Consider the following 17,970-nt stretch of genomic DNA (forward strand, 5'->3'; position numbering starts at 1 on the left):
TCTCGGTGCCTTCTGGGGCAGGATGTTTCCTTTTTATCAGTTTTTCAGCTCTTCTTCAGGGATACACTTCAGCAAAGCATGCTTTTTATCAGTCTTTTAGCTCTTCTTCAAAGATATAGTTGTCAGCAAAGCAAGGCAGTGCATTTAACCCTAAATTAAACAGTGTCTAAGCACTAACCCAAACACATTTCTGTCCCTGTAAAGTGGAAAATTCTACTTTATAGATATCACATATAGATGGGCTTGTGATCAAGAGGTGGACTTGAGCATGGATGCCATCTCACAGGTCATCCATCAATGTGAAACATGCGCTGCAATCAAGAAAGCCAAGCGGGTAAAGCCTCTGTGGTATGGAGGACAATGGCTGAAATATAAATATGGGGAAGCATGGCAAATCGACTACATCACGCTCCCCCAAACGCACCAAGGCAAGCACTACGTACTTACAATGGTGGAAGCAACCACTGGATGGCTGTAAACATATCCTGTGCCCCATGCCACTGCCCAGAACACTATTCTGGGTCTTGAAAAGCAAGTCTTGTGGTGACATGGCACCCCAGAGAGAATTTAGTCAGACAACGGGACTCATTTTTGGAACAACCTCATAGACACCTGGTTGTGCACTTAGCAACATCCAAGTACAAAGATTCATACATATCCATACGAATTTGTATATAAGTGTCACTGAAACCCAGGAATAAACCTCGTAACACCAATGTAGTGTTAAAAGGCAGGCATTCTTTATTGCAGCGCTGGATGCACAGGGGATCAAATCAGCATCAAAATCAGCGTGACCAGCAGGTCGAGGGAGGTGATCCTGCCCCTCTACTCTGCTCTTGTGAGACCCCACCTGGAGTACTGCATCCAGCTCTGGGGGCCCCAGTACAGGAGAGACAATGGAGCTGTTGGAGCGAGTCCAGAGGAGGGCCACAAAGCTGATCAGAGGGCTGGAGCACCTCTCCTATGAGGACAGGCTGAGAGATTTGGGATTGTTCAGCCTGGAGAAAAGGCGGCTCTGGGGAGATCTAATTGCAGCCTTCCAGTACCTGAAGGGGGCCTACAGGAAAGATGGAGAGGGACTGTTTATCAGGGAGTGGAGTGACAGGACAAGGGGTAATGGGTTTAAGCTGAAGGAGGGTCGATTTAGATGATTAGATGTTGGGAAGAAATTCTTTACTGTGAGAGTGGTGAGGCACTGGAACAGGTTGCCCAGGGAGGTTGTGGATGCCCCCTCCCTGGAAGTGTTTAAGGCCAGGTTGGATGAGGCTTTGGGCTACCTGATCTAGTGGAGGGTGTCCCTGCCTGCAACAGGGGGGTTGGAACTAGATGATCTTTATGGTCCCTTCCAACCCAAACCATTCTATGATTCTGTGATTCTATGATTTACATATTCTCCTCCCCGTCACGCATGCTCAGTGATTTCAGTCGGTGGTCCTCAAGGGGTCTCTGGTCATCATCAGTGGTCACGCACCCGTGTCCACTGGATAACCCTCTTCTTGCAGGCATGCGCAGTATCCTTGCTGTGGATGCACCTGTCCATAGCAACTTACTTCATAAGATTAATATCTCCGAACCTATTGTTTGGTTTGGTAGGGACTGTTCATGGAACATAGCAGCATTATACCTTGCCATGGTCAGTTAGCTTCATTACCTATTACCTTAGTTACAAACTAATTATCTCAACCTGATTCTATAGTTTCTGTCTCACGGCCCCTAGCCCACGGTTACATTTCCCCCCTTTGGAAGTTTTGAAATAGTAACTTTTCAATACTTCCACTCATATTTTCCTATCCTACACACACTACAGATGTTCTTAAACTTGTAACCATAGCATCTACACCCCAATGTGTCTGCTCATGTTTCTCTTTTGCAAGTTCTAACATAACTTATGGGGTCACTATTACCTGATTTTCTGGTGTTACTCACCATCCTTCTGCATTCTGAGATGATTTTAAGTGCTCTGCCAATTGTTCATCTAGTTTCCTATATCTTGCTATTAAATTTGGGATTTTCATCTGTTTTACTGGTACTAGTGCAAGGATACCTTGTTCTGCAGCCTCCTTTGCAGCTTTATCCGCCAACCGATTACCTATATTTACAGCCATCTGACCAAATTGAAGAGCCTTGCAATGCATTATGGCCACTTCCTTTGGTTTTTGGACATCTTGTAGGAGTTGAAGAACTTTCTCCTTATGCCTTATAGGTGATCCTTGGGCTGATAACAGTCCTCTTTCTTTGCAGATAGCTCCATGAGCATGGATCACACCAAATGCATATTTGGAATCCGTCCATATGTTTACCCTTTTCCCTTCGGCCATCCGTAAAGCCTGCTTTAGCACCACCAATTCTGCTTTCTGCGCTGATGTATTTGCAGGTAGTGTCCCTGACTCCAATATCTTGTCGATGGTGACAACAGCATACCCAGCCATTCGCCTTCCTTCTTGCATGAAACTGCTTCTGTCCGTAAACAGTTCCAGATCAGGATCCTTCAAAGGTTCGTCCTTCAGGTCCGGTCTGCTGGAATAAACTTGTTCAACGGTTAGCAGACAATCATGTTCCAATTTCTCGGTAGGATTTTCTGTTGACAGGAACATTGCTGGATTTACAATTGCTGTGGTTTTTAATTCCACATCATCTTGTTCAAATAGGACAACCTGGTATTTCAACATTCTGCTAGGGGATAGCCAGTGACCCCCCTTTTGTTCTAAGACAGTTATTACCATATGCGGTACATATACCACTATCTTTTGGCCCATAGTCAATTTTCAAGCTTCCTGAATCAGCAGCACCGTTGCTGCCACGGCACGCAAACATCCCGGCCATCCTTTACTCACGGTGTCAAGTTGTTTGGAGAAGTACCCCACCGGTCGCTTCCAGGATCCCAGCCGTTGCGCCAGCACTCCAAGGGCCAGATGTTGCCTTTCGTGCACAAACAGCTCAAAAGGTTTGGTTAGATCAGGTAGACCCAATGCAGGGGCCATCATCAATGCCTTTTTGAGTTCTTTAAATGATTTGTGGCATTCAGGTGTCCAAGCCAAGTATTGGTCTTTGGATTCTTTCAGGGCTTCATATAGGGGTTTCACATACAGTCCATAATTTAGAATCCAGAGTCGGCACCATCCAATCATTCCCAAAAAGGCTCTCAGTTCCTTTGGGCTGTTAGGTTCGGGGATCTGACAAATGGCTTCTTTTCTTTCATTTCCCAATTGTCTCTGTCCTTGAGATATCTCAAATCCCAAATAAATCACTGCTTCTTTCCCTATCTGGGCCTTGTTTCTGGAAACTCTGTATCCCCCTTGGCCCAGGAAATTCAATAAACTGATGGTCATTTCAAAACATGTTTCTTTGCTTTCTGCTGCTATCAGGATGTCATCCACATACTGCAATAGTATACCTTCTCCTTGATTCTGTTTCTTCCACATTTCTAACTCTTTTGCCAATTGATTTCCAAATAGTGTGGGGCTATTTTTAAATCCTTGCGGAAGTACAGTCCATGTTAGTTGTGTCTTTCGTCCTGTAGCAGGACTTTCCCACTCAAAAGCAAATATGCTTTGACTTTTTGTATCCAGAGGTATGCAGAAGAAGGCATCCTTTAAATCCAGTACAGTAAACCATTTATGTTCCTCTTTCAAAGAGGTCAGTAAAGTGTATGGATTGGCCACTACTGGGCGTATATCTTGAACTATCTGATTTACGGCCCTCAGATCCTGGACTAATCGATATTCCTTGCCTCCTGATTTCCTTACTGGTAATATAGGGGTACTGTATTCTGATTCACATTCTACTAACAGCCCACATTCTAAAAATTTTGTAATTAATTCCTCTAATCCCTTCTGAGCCTCCCACTTAATAGGATACTGTTTTTGTCTTACCGGCTTGGCCCCAGGTTTTAAAGTCACCTTTACCGGTTCTGCCAGTTTGGATCGTCCCGGAACTTCACTTGTCCATACCAAAGGGGTTACTGCATTGTCCACCGCTTCTGAAATCTGTTCCTCCTTGGAGGAATCCTGTAACATAAACACTCTCGCCTCTATGGCTTTTGATTCTGGTATTAGTAATCTGATTTCTCCATCTTTAAAAATTATTTGTGCATCTAATTTGCTTAATAAATCTCGTCCCAATAAAGGCAATGGACATTCAGGCATGTACAAAAACTGGTGAGTTACCCACTGTTTTCCCAGCTTAAATTTTAATGGTTTCAAGAAAGGCCAGTTCTCTTTTCGCTCCGTCGCACCAACAACCTCTGCTGATTTATAGCTGAGTTTCGCTTTACATGTTTATTATTCTAGTCAAGATTGCCAGAATTTTTCCATCCCTTCGCATTTGTCTGAGTTCTTTTTCTTTTTCTCTGTTGTTATACACAGTCCAGGCTACTTCAAGCATTTTACCTAAGTCTCTGGACTCAGCCCCTTCCAGTTTCTGGAGTTTTTTCTAGGGCCGATTGTCCCATAAATATAGAGGCCAATTGTATAGCTTCTTCTGTGGTGGTTTTTTGTTTGTTTGTGTTGTTTTTGTTTTTTTTTTCTGGGTCCAGATTAGTACATTTTCTAGCAGTCACCTTCAGTCTTTCCATAAAGGCTGAAGGGGACTCATTTAATTCTTGTCTCACTTCATAGAGTTTAGACCAATTAATTGCTTTTGGCATTGCATGTCTAACACCAAACAAAATCCACTTCTGATATCTAGTCAGCATCCCTCTGGGTCCCGGTTGATTAGGGTCCCACTCAGGATTTGTGGATGGAAAATTCTGGTCCACTGTCCCTTGTATAATCCCATTAGCATGAGCTCCTTCCACTTGTTTTCTGGCCGTATTTAATACCATTTTCTTTTCAGTGTCTTCCAACAAAGTATCCAATATTACTTGCAAATCCTCCCAATCGGGGTTTTGGGTTCTGATTATTGTTTCTACTACTTTGGCAACCCTTTCGGGATCATCCCGATAAGTGCCTGCAGTTTCTTTCCATGCTCTTAAATCAGTTATTGAGAAGGGAACTTTTACCATTACCGGACCCTCATTACCAACCACCTGTCGAAGAAGGGCCTGGAGGGGAGTTAATCTGTCTCCTCCCCCTCTTCCCCTTGTCCTCCCAGCAATCAGGCTGAATCCTTCCGTCTCCCCTTCCACAGGAGGGACAGAAGCATTATTGGCCCCCAGATTTTGATCCCCTTGGTCATTTCCTAGCCTTCTACGAGGTGCAACCAATAATTCAACATCATCATCTTCAAATTCACATTTAAAACACCATTTACCAATATCACAAGCTGAGCAACCTTTTTCCAAATTTTTGCCAGGTTCCTGCCCATTTAATGCCATTATCGCAGAACTAGATGAAACCAATTCACATTGCCTTTGCCATTCCGGATGATTTCACAGTGTGAAAAAAAACAAATCTACATATGCCATTTCATTCCATTTACCTTCCCTCTTACAAAATAGCATCAATTGCAAAATTGTGTTATACTGCAATGTCCTATTTTCCGGCCACTTTCCCCCACTCTCTAAAGCATACAGTGGCCACCAGTGATTACAATATTCAATCAATTGTTTCTGAGTCAAAGGATCAATTTTTCCCAGATCTTTCCAATGTTCCAAAATACATCCCAGTGGTGTTTTTCGTGGGATTGGTTTCTTACTCGGAAAAGTACCCATCTCCCAGGGACTTAGTGGTTGTGATTGTGCACTATCACCAGCACTTAGTCAGAGGGACCCCAACCCGTGTTAGAGCTCCCTCAGGGATTTCTCTCAGTGTGGGCCTGTCCCGCCACAATGGTAAGAAAAATCTCAACCTTGGAGGCTTCCCCTCCCTGGTGGGCCCTGCTCCACAGGCTTTCGCCTAGCAGAGACTTTTACCTGAGATGTCTCCCTAGCCCAACTCTGCGCAGCTTTCACCACGCCTTACGAGCAGGCTCCCGTGCTCTTGGTGCAGGCCTGTCCTGCCATGGTGGCCAGAGCAGCGGGTTCCTTAAATAAGGCCTGTCCCGCCATGGTGGTAAGAGCAAATATTCAAATCAAATAAGAATGCCTTTACCTCTCCCAGGGGTCTTGCTCAGAGCTCTTCAGTCCAGGGATCGGAGGTTCTCCCCGAGAACTCCCCGGTACCGGCTGGAGGTCCTGCGATCCCACAGATCCGTCAAGGTGCAAAAGCAGTGTCCCATCTGGGTCGCCAAAAACTGTCACCGAAATCCGGGAATAAACCTCGTAACACCAATGTAGTGTTAAAAGGCAGGCATTCTTTATTGCAGCGCTGGATGCACGGGGGATAGCTCCACCCAACGTGCATGCCAGGTGATCACCAACACACAGGTTATGTAGGATCAAAACATACATATTCATCGTTTTTCTCAGAAAAGGCAGCCCTATGATAATTTTTTCTCAGAATCCATTTCCATATTCTCCTCCCCGTCACGCATGCTCAGTGATTTGAGTCGGTGGTCCTCAAGGGGTCTCTGCTGGTCATCAGTGGTCGCACACCCACGTCCACTGGATAACCCTCTTCTTGCAAGCATGCGCAGTATCCTTGCTGTAGATGCACCTGTCCACAGCAACTTACTTCATAAGATTAATACCTCCGAACCTATTGTTCGGTTTGGCAGGGACTGTGCATGGAACATAGCAGCATTGTACTTTGCCATGGTCAGTCAGCTTCATTACCTATTATCTTGGTTACAAACTAATTATCTCAACCTGATTCTATAGTTTCTGTCTCACGGCCCCTATCCCACAGGTACACTGTCATTATCTCGACCCATGAGCCTTTCATTATATTTTCTCACCCCTGTCCAGCTGAGGAGGGAAGTGATAGACTGTCTTGGTGGGCACCTGGCATCCAGCCAATGTTAACCCACCACAAGTTTCAATGGAACATGTTGCATGTTATGCAAAATTATTTTTTTTTTCTATAGAGGTCAAAGAATCATTGTGCAGGAAATGGTAACTTAAAGGAAAAGAGAGTTTATTGATATGGAATAAACAGAACTGAAGGGCATAAAAGCAGCTGAAAAATGAGACTGCATTTGACAGTCTAGGAAATGGCTGGATATTTATTTGTTGGTTTTGCATGGCAAGGTTTTGGTAGCGGGGGGGGCTACAGGGGTGCCTTCTGTGAGAAGCTGCTAGAAGCTTCCCCTGTGTCTGATAGAGCCAATGCCAGCCGGCTCCAAGACGGACCCGCTGCTGGCCAAGGCCAAGCCAATCAGCGCCTCTGTGATAACATATTTAAGAAAGAGAAAAACAGCTAGAGAGTGCGCTTTTGCAGCCAGAGAGAGGAGTGAGAAGATGTAAGAAACTCTGCAGACACCAAGGTCAGTGAAGAAGGAGGGGGAGGAGGTGCTCCAGGTGCTGGAGCAAGATCCCCCTGCAGCCCATGGTGAAGACCATGGTGAAGCAGGCTGTCCCCCTGCAGCCCATGGAGGAAGGATGAGGGGGTGTAGAGATTCCACCTGCAGCCCGTGGAGGACCCCACACCAGAGCAGGTGGAGACACCTGAAGGAGGCTGTGACCCCGTGGGAAGCCCACGCTGGAGCAAGCTCCTGGCAGGACCTGTGGATCCGTGGAGAGAGGAGCCCACGCCAGAGCAGGTTTGCTGACAGGACTTGTGACCCCGTGGGGGACCCCACGCTGGAGCAGTCTGCTCCTGAAGGTCTGCACCCCATGGGAGAGACCCACACTGGAGCAGTTTGTGAAGGACTGTAGCCCGTGGGAAGGACTCACGTTGGAGAAGGTCGTGAAGGACTGTCTCCCGTGAGAGGGACCCCACGCTGGAGCAGGGGAACGATGAGAGGAGTCCTCCCCTGAGGATGAAGAAGCGACAGAAACAACGTGTGATGAACTGACCGTAACCCCCATTCCCTGTCCCCCTGTGCTGCTGAGGGGGGGCGGAGGTTGAAGCCGGGAGTGAAGTTGAGCCTGGGAAGATGGGAGGGGTGGGGGGAGGTGTTTTAAGATTTGGTTTTATTTCTCATTCCTCTACTCTGTTTTGCTTAGTAATAAATTAGATGAATTCCCTCTCTAAGTTCAGTCTGTTTTGCTCGTGACGATAATTAGTGAGTGATCTCTCCCTGTCCTTATCTCGACCCACAAGCTTTTCGTTGTGCCTTTTCTCCCCTGTCTAGTTAAGGAGGGGGAGTGATAGAGTGGCTCTGGTGGGCACCTGGCCCTCAGCCAGGGTCAACCCACCACAGATGTCTTGCCTGTTTCCTAAAGCATGAGGCATATGTGTGTTGCTTAATCTAGCCTCATATCCAGGTGGCAGTGTTAAGAAGGCTATGTTTAATGTAATGGATTTCTTAAAATTTGCGGTTATGTAACATGAGAGGATCTAGGGAGACCATAAGTGAGATGGTTTTTTCCATCAGCAGTATTTAATAATGCATATTATAATCTTCTTTAGCTTGCTTGCTGTAAAGGTCCTACTGAGCCCATATAAGTCCTTTTAAAAAATCCGTTTTGCTTAGTGATTACAACAACTTTGGTCTTTTTTTTTTCATGTAAATATTGATTATTTTTGTTAAACATCCATTAAACAATACTAGAATTAAAATACTAGGTCTCCAAACCCATGTTTGTTAGAGTTTAAGCCACCCATTAAATAATTTTTATTTTAATTAATAAAATAGCCATGCTTGCTATCAATTTCAATTGCATATTTTTTATAAAATACCACCAAATTCTTAACAACAATGAAACCTCATGGTAAAGAGTTCTATAGGTAAAGTATGAATTTCCTGGAAAAGATATACATATTTTGAATGTTTTAAATTCAGAAGTTCTAAATGTGTCTCAAATTGTCACTTTTCAAATGCATCAGATCTCTTATTGTTCTTATACTTTGTATACTAGGAACAAGATTAATGCTGGTGAGTTATAACTCTATTTTAAGAATTTATTTTCTTTGGTATTCTCTGTATGCCATGAATATATGATTAATGGTTTTGAATCAAAAAAATTCACTCAGTAGCCCATGTGACTATTAAGCAGGTATCCTTTATTGCAGCACTGGGAGTCGCACCGGGATATTTCCACGAACGTGCGTCTCGATGAGAAACAAATTGTACATGATTTATATTACAAAAGAGTTTACCTATTCATTAGGTTTCCGATAAATCTAATACATATTCATTATTATTCTGGGAACTCATGAATATATGCTAATGTCCTGATACGCCTGCGCAGTTTCTTTCTCAGGTGGTCGTCAGGGGTCGTCCTCCTCAAATCTTCCTCTTTCTCCTCTTCTTCAGTGTACACAGTTGGGTGACCTCTTCTTCATTATCTCCGTTTTGCAAGCTCAGCAACCTTGTTATCCATCCTGCCCAGATGGTCCCAGGCTTGTTGGCATATTGGGCCCCTTTTATCAGGATGCCTCAAACTTTGTGTCTTTTTTCTAGTTCATACCCAAGGACTGTTCCCTAATTTACGGCTTCTCTTATCCTGTTCCTACATTCCAACTATTTTGTTAATTGTTTTCTTTTGTACTGGAGCATGAGACAGGCGAAGCCTGAGTTTGTGGGGCCTGACTCAAGTGTTGCCAAGTTATATATTCTGTTTTAAAATTATTCTACGCTAATTAGTTTCCCTTATTCAGTTTAAATAGAATACTTTTAGAATTTTTTATTTTTTTAAATTGACAGTGATCTGCTCCACCATGCTACATTTGCCACAAATATCATAGTGTTAATAAATTGGGAGGCCCAAGACTTGCTGACTAAAATAAAATTATTCAAATAGGTCAAACCCATCTTGTCTTCACCTTTGGTACTATAATCTCTTGTATCTGAGTGGATTTCCTTTGAAGTCTATTTTATCTATTTCTCTATTGTTTTATTATTGTAACGTTGAGTACTTTTTGTCAGTTTTTTTCTTTTAGCTGTTATGTATTTCAAAGGAACAATTAAAAATGTCAGAATGTCATAGTTTATAAGTCTCCATGATAGTTGTTGTTATTAAATTATCCTTTCCTAAGTATCTGTGTGTGGTGTGAGATTTAGATTAACTCTGAACCTCTCTCTTGGGATTCTCTGGAAGGCAGGCAAAATTAGCCAAAATACCAAAAATACTATTTCTCTATTCAAGCAGAATTATTGTGTTTCAGTTTCCAGTTCACACATGAAGTAACGTATTGGTATATTTAAAGAAGTAGGATTTACAAGAAAGATATTTTGTTATTTCAGTTATAGATACAATTTAAGTTTTTATTTTGAGATGGCGGAACTGGTATCAAGGCATGTTCTCTTATGATGGCGACTATATATAAAGTGCATCAGGGTGAATATTTTTGCCTTGAAGAGCTGCTTAAAGGCAGAAACATCGTAATTTTTTTCCAGGTCAAATGCCAGTAGCATACATCCTTTTATGCTCATGCAGGTGTAGTGCCATGATACAACAGGTATGCTTGTTCTCATGCTCAGGATGGAAGTCAAAATGAATCTGCAGGCACTTTAAGAGGCTATTATTTCTAGACCATTTGAATTCTCTCAAGTAAAAGGAAGGTCTTTGTCTAAGCATCAATATACACAGTAGCTCCACATTGGCAGGTAGCACTGTTTCATGTGTCTGCAGCACGGGATGCTAGTATTGGTAGGCTAGGGTGCTTTTGAACCTGGGAAGTGGTGTGTCCATCTCTTGCTGGTGGGCTGTGATCCCTTCAGGCTGCTGGCTGGCTAAGGCTTTTCAGAAGGCTTCACAATACCCTAACACTGGTTAGGGAAAAAGGTGATTATCTTTCATTACCATGTCTATTCATCATTCACTAGAAAAGAGTGCATAGGAACTCCTGGAGGAGTGTTTCAGCCTTAGTGCTACCTGCAATCACTAGCTGGGGATCACCACGGAGAGGAGCCGTGCAGGGAACCACGTAACGGTTCAATCCCCAGCCATCCCGGGGCTACAGATGGAGACCTCCCGAGCACGCCCTGACCGCCTGCCTGCTTGCCCTAGGGCCACTGTCACAGTCGGCCATGTAGCGGGGCGGGACTGGGTCGGGCCGGGCCGAGCCGAGCCGGCTCTGCCCCACCCCTAGAGCTCTTTCTCAATGGGGCTGAGGAACACCCTGCTCACCCCTGCGAGGTCAGCATTCTGGTGATCTCCCATGTCATGTGGTTAGGGTCACGCTACTGTTCTGCGCAGAACCAGTTACTGCTGCTGCGCCTGATGGGGAGAGCACTGGATGCTTGCTTGTTTTGTTCCCTGATGGGTGCTTTTCGTTGTCTAGTTACCCTCTGTATATGGGAGTGGAACGGCAGGGACAGAGTTGGTTAATATTAAGCAGCCTTGGTGTGCCACTGTTCCGTCTGCGCAGGCAGTTGGGAGGTCAGCTTAGTTGGGCCTCTGGCTGGCGAGGTCCTGGTGTGACCTCTGTGAGGTGAGGTGTGAGCCAAGTGGGAGCCAGTGCGTAGTGGGTGTTTGGAGGATGCTTGGCTGCCACGGTAGAGGTGGTGTGGAGTGGCGGATTTACGTGCTCGGAGGAGGGTGAGGCTGGGCGGGTGAGAGCGGCTCAAGCACCATGGTGAGAGGGAGGACAGCCCCTGTGTGGGCCGGTTGGGGGACTCAGACCTCGCAGGGGCTGGGAGGAGGCTTGTGCTGCGGGACTGGGTTTCTGGGGGTGTAACCTCTCTACTAGGAGGAGGTGGATGGGCGAGAGGCGCTTACGGATCGCGCTCTCTCTCGACTCCGTACTGAGCCGGGGGTAGGGGCTCTCTTCACTCTGCTCTCTTTTGACTTAAGGCCCTGCGCCCTCCCCGGCCTTTGTTGCAGTAACAATTGTTGGTTTTGGGGATGACTGGAACAGAGGGGAAGAAAAAAAAAAAAAAACACCCCACAAAAAAAACCCCAAACCTCCCCAACAAAAGTGTTATAGCTGGTCTCTGTTACTAGTACTTGTTGGAGAAATACTGTTCTGTTTTCAGTCTTGGTGACTCTATACCCATATGTTTTTATGTCACAGGGATTACTTTCAAATTTGGTTCTTTTCCAGTCAGAAGTAGACAAGATTGTTGTATTTTATGGTCTTTATCAGATTTAAGATGCACTTTTCTAAATAGAAACATGCATACCTGTATATATTTATATTCACACCCATATATAGCCAAGAAAGAATAGAGCATTTAATGATTTTAGTTAGCTGTTATCTTAAATATATCTAAAAAGCTTTACCAAATGCTTGCATTAGCATTACTACTAGTTCATTTTCAGAGCTATAGTATATGCTCTGGAAGTATGCAAATGCATTTGGTTAATGAGAAATCTGGCTTCAGGTGACTCTTTTTAATAGATGTCTTAACATAGACACAAACTATTGCATCTGGCATAACTAACTGTAAAAGAGCTGCTTGTAGTACAGACAGAAACAGAGAAGAACAAAGCTTGACTGGTGTAATTGCTACTAATTACATAAGCTTTTTGGATATCTCTAGTTTAAATAGCAGAGATGTATTTTATGAGCTCGCTTCCTTCACTATAAAGATATGTTGAACTCTGTATTTAGGTCTTAATTACAACTTGCAACACCAGGGTTGATTGAGTCCACTTTTAATATACTTGCTAGATATGAGATATATGGGGCACCCTAGGACTACATTTATACTTGTATAAAAGGTACATTTTATATGTGCTATAAATACATATATTTCAATTCTGCATGGATATAAATGCCAATATGCCATTTTAGCTATGGTGATGCTAGTGTTGTTCAAATGATGAAAGTCTTGTTTAGGGACTATGTTTTAGAGTTCTGCTTTGAGTAAAACCAGATTTTTAAAAATCAGAATGTCATAATATTTAAATATACTTGCTTGTCTGATTCTACTTGCATATCTGTTATTTATGTATGTTTAGGAACCTGTGAAGAAATATAGCTGTTGGGTGGTTTGTGTGGGGTTTTTTGTTGTTTTTTTCCTTCCATATATATTTTTTTCTATAGGGGTTAGAATATTGAATCAAAAGACTTTCAAATACTTGTACCATTTGTAGGATTCCATGGGTGCTGTCATCGATCGCTGTACTTGAAACTGGCTTTGGAAGGTTGTGGGGAAATAGCTTGTCTGCTCAATGTAGAGCCTGATTTAAAAAAAAAATCAACATGACAAAAAACCCACAAACCCAAACTGAATGCTTGTTTCTGTTGCCTGATGGGCTTGAAAAATCAGAACAAATTTTCTTTGCTAGTTACTGGAAGTATGGACAAATAATCCTTGCACATGATTCCATGATATAAGGAAAATTAAAAGATTATCTGTGATGGTCTACTCTTATGCTGTTTGAAGGCTGTATTCTCCAGTTACAAATCAAGAGCAGAATGAAATGTTTATCAGTTTCTTCTGCATTAAGAGGTTTATAAATTAAATTTTCAACATAATTTGCTAGCTATTCTCTTCCATGTTGTGGCCATCGGCACTCATCTATGTAGTTATTATGCTCACAAATTTAAATCTACAAGTACTACCTAAGGCCACGTTTAGACTGTTCAGTAGAGGCATTAAAGACTATTTTCTCTTTATATTTGAAATGATCTTTGTAATGGCAGAAGTTACTAATTAAAAAGTAAATGTTCTGGAGAATTATAACTTCCATAGTTCTTGTTCATGTGTTAATTGGAGAAATATGGGTAAAATGGATTTTAAAAATCTTGTAATAATAATATTATAACCTCACCATGGGGTTTTTTTTCCCCCCATTGTCATAGACCAGATTTTTTGGACCAGTTCTACTTGTAATTTAATAATACGTTTATTACATATTAGTGTTCTGCATAATGGACATTATATATTGGTTGCTTCAGTGGTAATAATAGTTGTGATTTTAAAAATGCCTCTGTTCTGGTCATGAGATTGCTACAGCAATAGCTTGATTTGTTTAATAGTCACTAGCAGAGTGTTCTATAATCTTTATGTGTAGAGAACCTTAGTGAAAAAAGAAGCAGGACTCTATCTGTTAAAATGCAGTTGATTGAGATAAGTTTTGTTTAAAAAGAAAATTACCTTACAAAGGGAGTTGTGCTGCTGTTGACTGCTTCCATCTAGCAGTTCATGACCCTCCTTTGAACATGTGGAAAGGTACTGGTCAAGAAAGAAGTGACCTTCAGGTGGGAAAGGCCCATGAAGGTGAGCAGTTTGATGGTAGTCCTGAAGTCCTTGTTTGTTCTCAGTGCCACTTTATGTGGTTTTTTTTTTTTTTCTTCTCTTCTGTGCTTGAAACAGAGGTAGGAAACAAGAAACAAATTTGGGAAGACTTGGTTACGAAAGCAAAACACCCCTAAATTCTGAAGAGGCCTCCTGATGTAGATAACTTTCCCAAAGCTGGCTTTATGGATATTTGATGCTTACAAATAGTAAGATTTGTAACTGCCGTAGAGCCTTTAAATATCAGATTGTCAACTGTATCAGACACCATTCTGACTCTAGGTGTTTTTGTAACAGTAGTCTTTTCACAGAAAGCATTCATTTTAAGACTAGATACAGTGAGCTCTCTTCTTTGGCAATAACAAAATATTTTTTGATGTAGTAGCAAATTTTGAATTAATTTGCATTTCAGCCAAGTACCGTCTTGTTTTTCCAAGTGCAACTTGAGCACATACATATGGAGGAAAGGTTTTTGCGTGTAGAAAAGTCCAGTCTAATAGCAAGAGCAATAACTTGTTACTGATTAAATGGCATTTCAAATAGGTTGTATTCATTTAGCTTCTAGACTTCACAGATGCCATTACACTTTTCCGACTATATCAGATGAGTATTTGTTATATTCTCCTAGAGACCTTGCTGATTGTTGCTAATATAAAAGCTTTTCCATTTCTCACTTGAAAATTTACAGCCTTTTTAGTATGTTTGTGTGTTAATATTAAAAAAAAAAAAAGGGCCCTGAATTAATACCTACAGAATGCATTTATAGGATAGTAGAATGCACTTGTAAAAACAAGATTTTTACACAAGACTTGTTACATGAGAAAGTAAGTAATTGGCATTGCATTTCTAAAGTTGTAAATTGGATTCTACTAACTGCTTTTTCAGGCATGCATTTATATTGCTACTATACTATTCTGAGTAATCCTGGTGCGTACAACTGTTGACTTCAGATCAAGGCCGTCATCTTGCAGTGGTGGAGATGGTTATTATTAGTGAGCAAGTAGTTTCAAAGTCCTGCCTAAAACTAGGTGTCGTGGTTTAGCCCCAGCCGGCAGCTAAGCACTGTGTGGCTGCTTGCTTTTCTCCCTCCCCCCGACCTGCCCAGTGGGATTGGGATGAGAATTGGAAGAAAAAGGTAAAACTCGTGGGTTGGGAGGACAGTTTATTAGGACAACAAAGGAAGAGGAAAATAACAACAATACTTATAAAATAAAATAATATACAAAGCAGGTGGTACACAATGCAATTTGCTCACTGCCTGGAGCCCGATGCCCAGCCTGTCCCCAAGCAGCAGCCTCTCCTCCCCTGCCAACCCACTTATATACTGAACGTGATGTCATATGGTATGGAATACCTCTTTGGCTAGTTTGGATCACCTGTCCTGGCTGTGTCCCCTCCCAGCTTCTTGTGGAAATTAACTGTCCCAGATGAAAACCAGAACACTAGGTGTTGAATTATTTTTTAAGATCTGGGTATGTGATACAGTAAAGGTTTGGAGGATGGGGGAAAAACCTGACCTGCTGTATTACAGGTGTGGGAGAATAACCTTGGGCAAAGTAAAATTGAGGAGAGACTAATGTGGTGTCTTGACATAAGACTATTTGCCTTGGTTATCTTTGCTCTGCATGTTGTTTAAATCAATTCCTTATGTAAAGAAAAATGTCCTTTAGGAAGACGTACTTTTAAGAAGCTTTAAGTCGTGGATTTCTGGCTAGATTCTAAACTCTGTTCTCTAATCTAGAGTGTGTCAAATAGAGAATATAAAAATATTGGTAGGTACCAATATATAATCTGCATTTATGTTCCTGAAAACTGTTTAGCTCCATAAACACTAACATTAGTGATAACAGGAAACCTTAAAAGTGTATAGGAGACTTGATCTAGACAGAGCCTGAATTAAAATGAACCCTGTATTTTGTGGCTGTGTATAAAAAAAATACTGTGTGTTAAGGGATGTTAAGAGTGGGGCCACCTCCTTCAGTCACTCTGGCCCAGGACTCCCTCTTGCCTGGCTGCTGGAGCCCAGCCTGGTGTGCTTGGGGACCCAGGGTGTCTGCCCAGGCTGAGGGATGTGGCTGCTGCTTTCCCAGTGGCAGGTTCAACCAGTAGCAAAGCTGAGCAGGTAGCCCAGACACACACACACGGGACATGGTGGGATGGCTCCTATGACTGGAGTGTTGGAATGGAAGGATACAGGCTCTTTAGGAAGGACAGGCAGGGGAGACGAGGACGGGGTGTCAATGACCAGCTGGAGCGCATGGAGCTCTGCCTGGGGATGGATGAGGAGCTCACTGAGAGTTTATGGGTTAGGATTAAAGGGAGGGCTGGGGCAGGAGACATTATAGTGGGGGTCTGCTACAGGCTACCTGAGCAGGTGAGGTCCTCTATAGACAGATAGGAGTAGCCTCACGTTCACAAGCCCTGGCCCTCATGGGGGACTTCAACTACCCCAATATCTGTTGGAGGGACAACACAGCTGAGCGCAAGCAATCCAGGAGATTCCTGGAATGCACTGATAACTTCCTCCTCGAAGTGATAGAGTTGCCATGCTGGACCTTGTTCTCACCAACAAGGAGGGCCTGGTAGGGGATGTCAAGCTCAAGGGCAGCCTTGGCTGCAGTGACCGTGAAATGGTGGAGTTCAAGATCCTCAGGGCAGCGAGGGGGGCACACAGCAAGCTCACTACCCTGGGCTTCAGGAGAGCAGACTTTGGCCTCTTCAGGGATCTGCTTGGTAGAATACCATGGGACAAAGCCCTGGAAGGAAGAGGGGCCCAAGACAGCTGGCTAATATTCAAGGGTCACCTCCTCCAAGCTCAGGAGCGATGCATCCCAACAAAGAGGAAGTCAAGCAAAACCACCAAGAGGCCCCCATGGATGAACAAGGAGCTCCTGGGCAAAGTCAAACGCAAAAAAGAAGCCTTCAGAGGGTGGAAGCAAGGGAAGGTAGCCTGGGAGGAATACAGAGAAACTGTCCGAGCAGCCAGGGATCAGGTTAGGAAAGCCAAAGCCCTGATAGAAATTAGTCTGGCCAGGGATGTCAAGGACAACAAGAAAAGCTTCTATAGATATGTCCGGAATGAGGCCAGTCAGCCTCACCTTCGTGCCTGGCAAGATCATGGAGGAGACCCTCCTGGAGACTATGCTCAGGCACATGGAAAATAAGGAGGTGATTGGTGACAGCCAACATGGCTTCACTAAGGGCAAATCATGCCTGACAAACTTGGTGGCCTTCTATGATGGGGTTACAGCGTTGGTGGACAAGGGAAGGGCAGCTGACGTCATCTGCCTGGACTTGTGCAAGGCATTTGACGCTGTCCCGCACGACATCCTTCCCTCTAAATTGGAGAGACATGGATTCGATGGATGGACCACTCCGTGGATAAGGAATTGGCTGGATGGTCGCACTCAAAGAGTTGTGGTCAACGGCTCCAAGTGGAGATCAGTGACGAGTGGCGTTCCTCGGGGGTCAGTATTGGGACCGTCACTTGTTCAACATCTTTGTCGGCGACATGGACAATGGGATCGAGTGCACCCTCAGCAAGTTTGCCGACGACACCAAGCTGTGTGGTGGGATCAACACGCTGGAGGGAAGGGATGCCATCCAGAGGGACCTTGAGAGGCTGGAGAGGTGGGCCCACGCGAACCGCATGAAGTTCAACAAGGCCAAGTGCAAGGTCCTGCACGTGGGTTGGCGCAATCCCAAGCACGACTATAGGCCGGGCGAGGAATGGATTGAGAACAGCCCTGAAGAGAAGGACTTGGGGGTATTGATTGATGAGAAGCTCAACATGAGCCAGCAATGCACGCTTGCAGCCCAGAAAGCCAACCGTGTCCTGGGCTGCATCAAAATCAGCAT

The 17,970-nt window shown here is 43.8% G+C and overlaps 1 protein-coding gene and 1 long non-coding RNA gene across 2 annotated transcripts in view; one reads left to right on the plus strand and one right to left on the minus strand.

The window, feature by feature from the left end:
• The window catches only part of LOC104641365 (ras GTPase-activating protein 1-like), a 502,600-nt gene that overhangs the window by 19,014 nt on the left and 465,616 nt on the right, over nucleotides 1-17,970 (minus strand). The window lies entirely within an intron of this gene.
• The window catches only part of LOC142599225 (uncharacterized), a 154,488-nt gene continuing 147,887 nt past the window's right edge, over nucleotides 11,370-17,970 (plus strand). Inside the window, exon 1 of the long non-coding RNA XR_012832847.1 lies at nucleotides 11,370-11,501. This is a non-coding gene — a long non-coding RNA (uncharacterized LOC142599225). The remainder of the gene's footprint in view (nucleotides 11,502-17,970) is intronic.

The sequence above is a fragment of the Balearica regulorum genome, chromosome W (genome assembly GCF_011004875.1).
Source record: "Balearica regulorum gibbericeps isolate bBalReg1 chromosome W, bBalReg1.pri, whole genome shotgun sequence".
Taxonomy (NCBI): Eukaryota; Metazoa; Chordata; class Aves; order Gruiformes; family Gruidae; genus Balearica; species Balearica regulorum.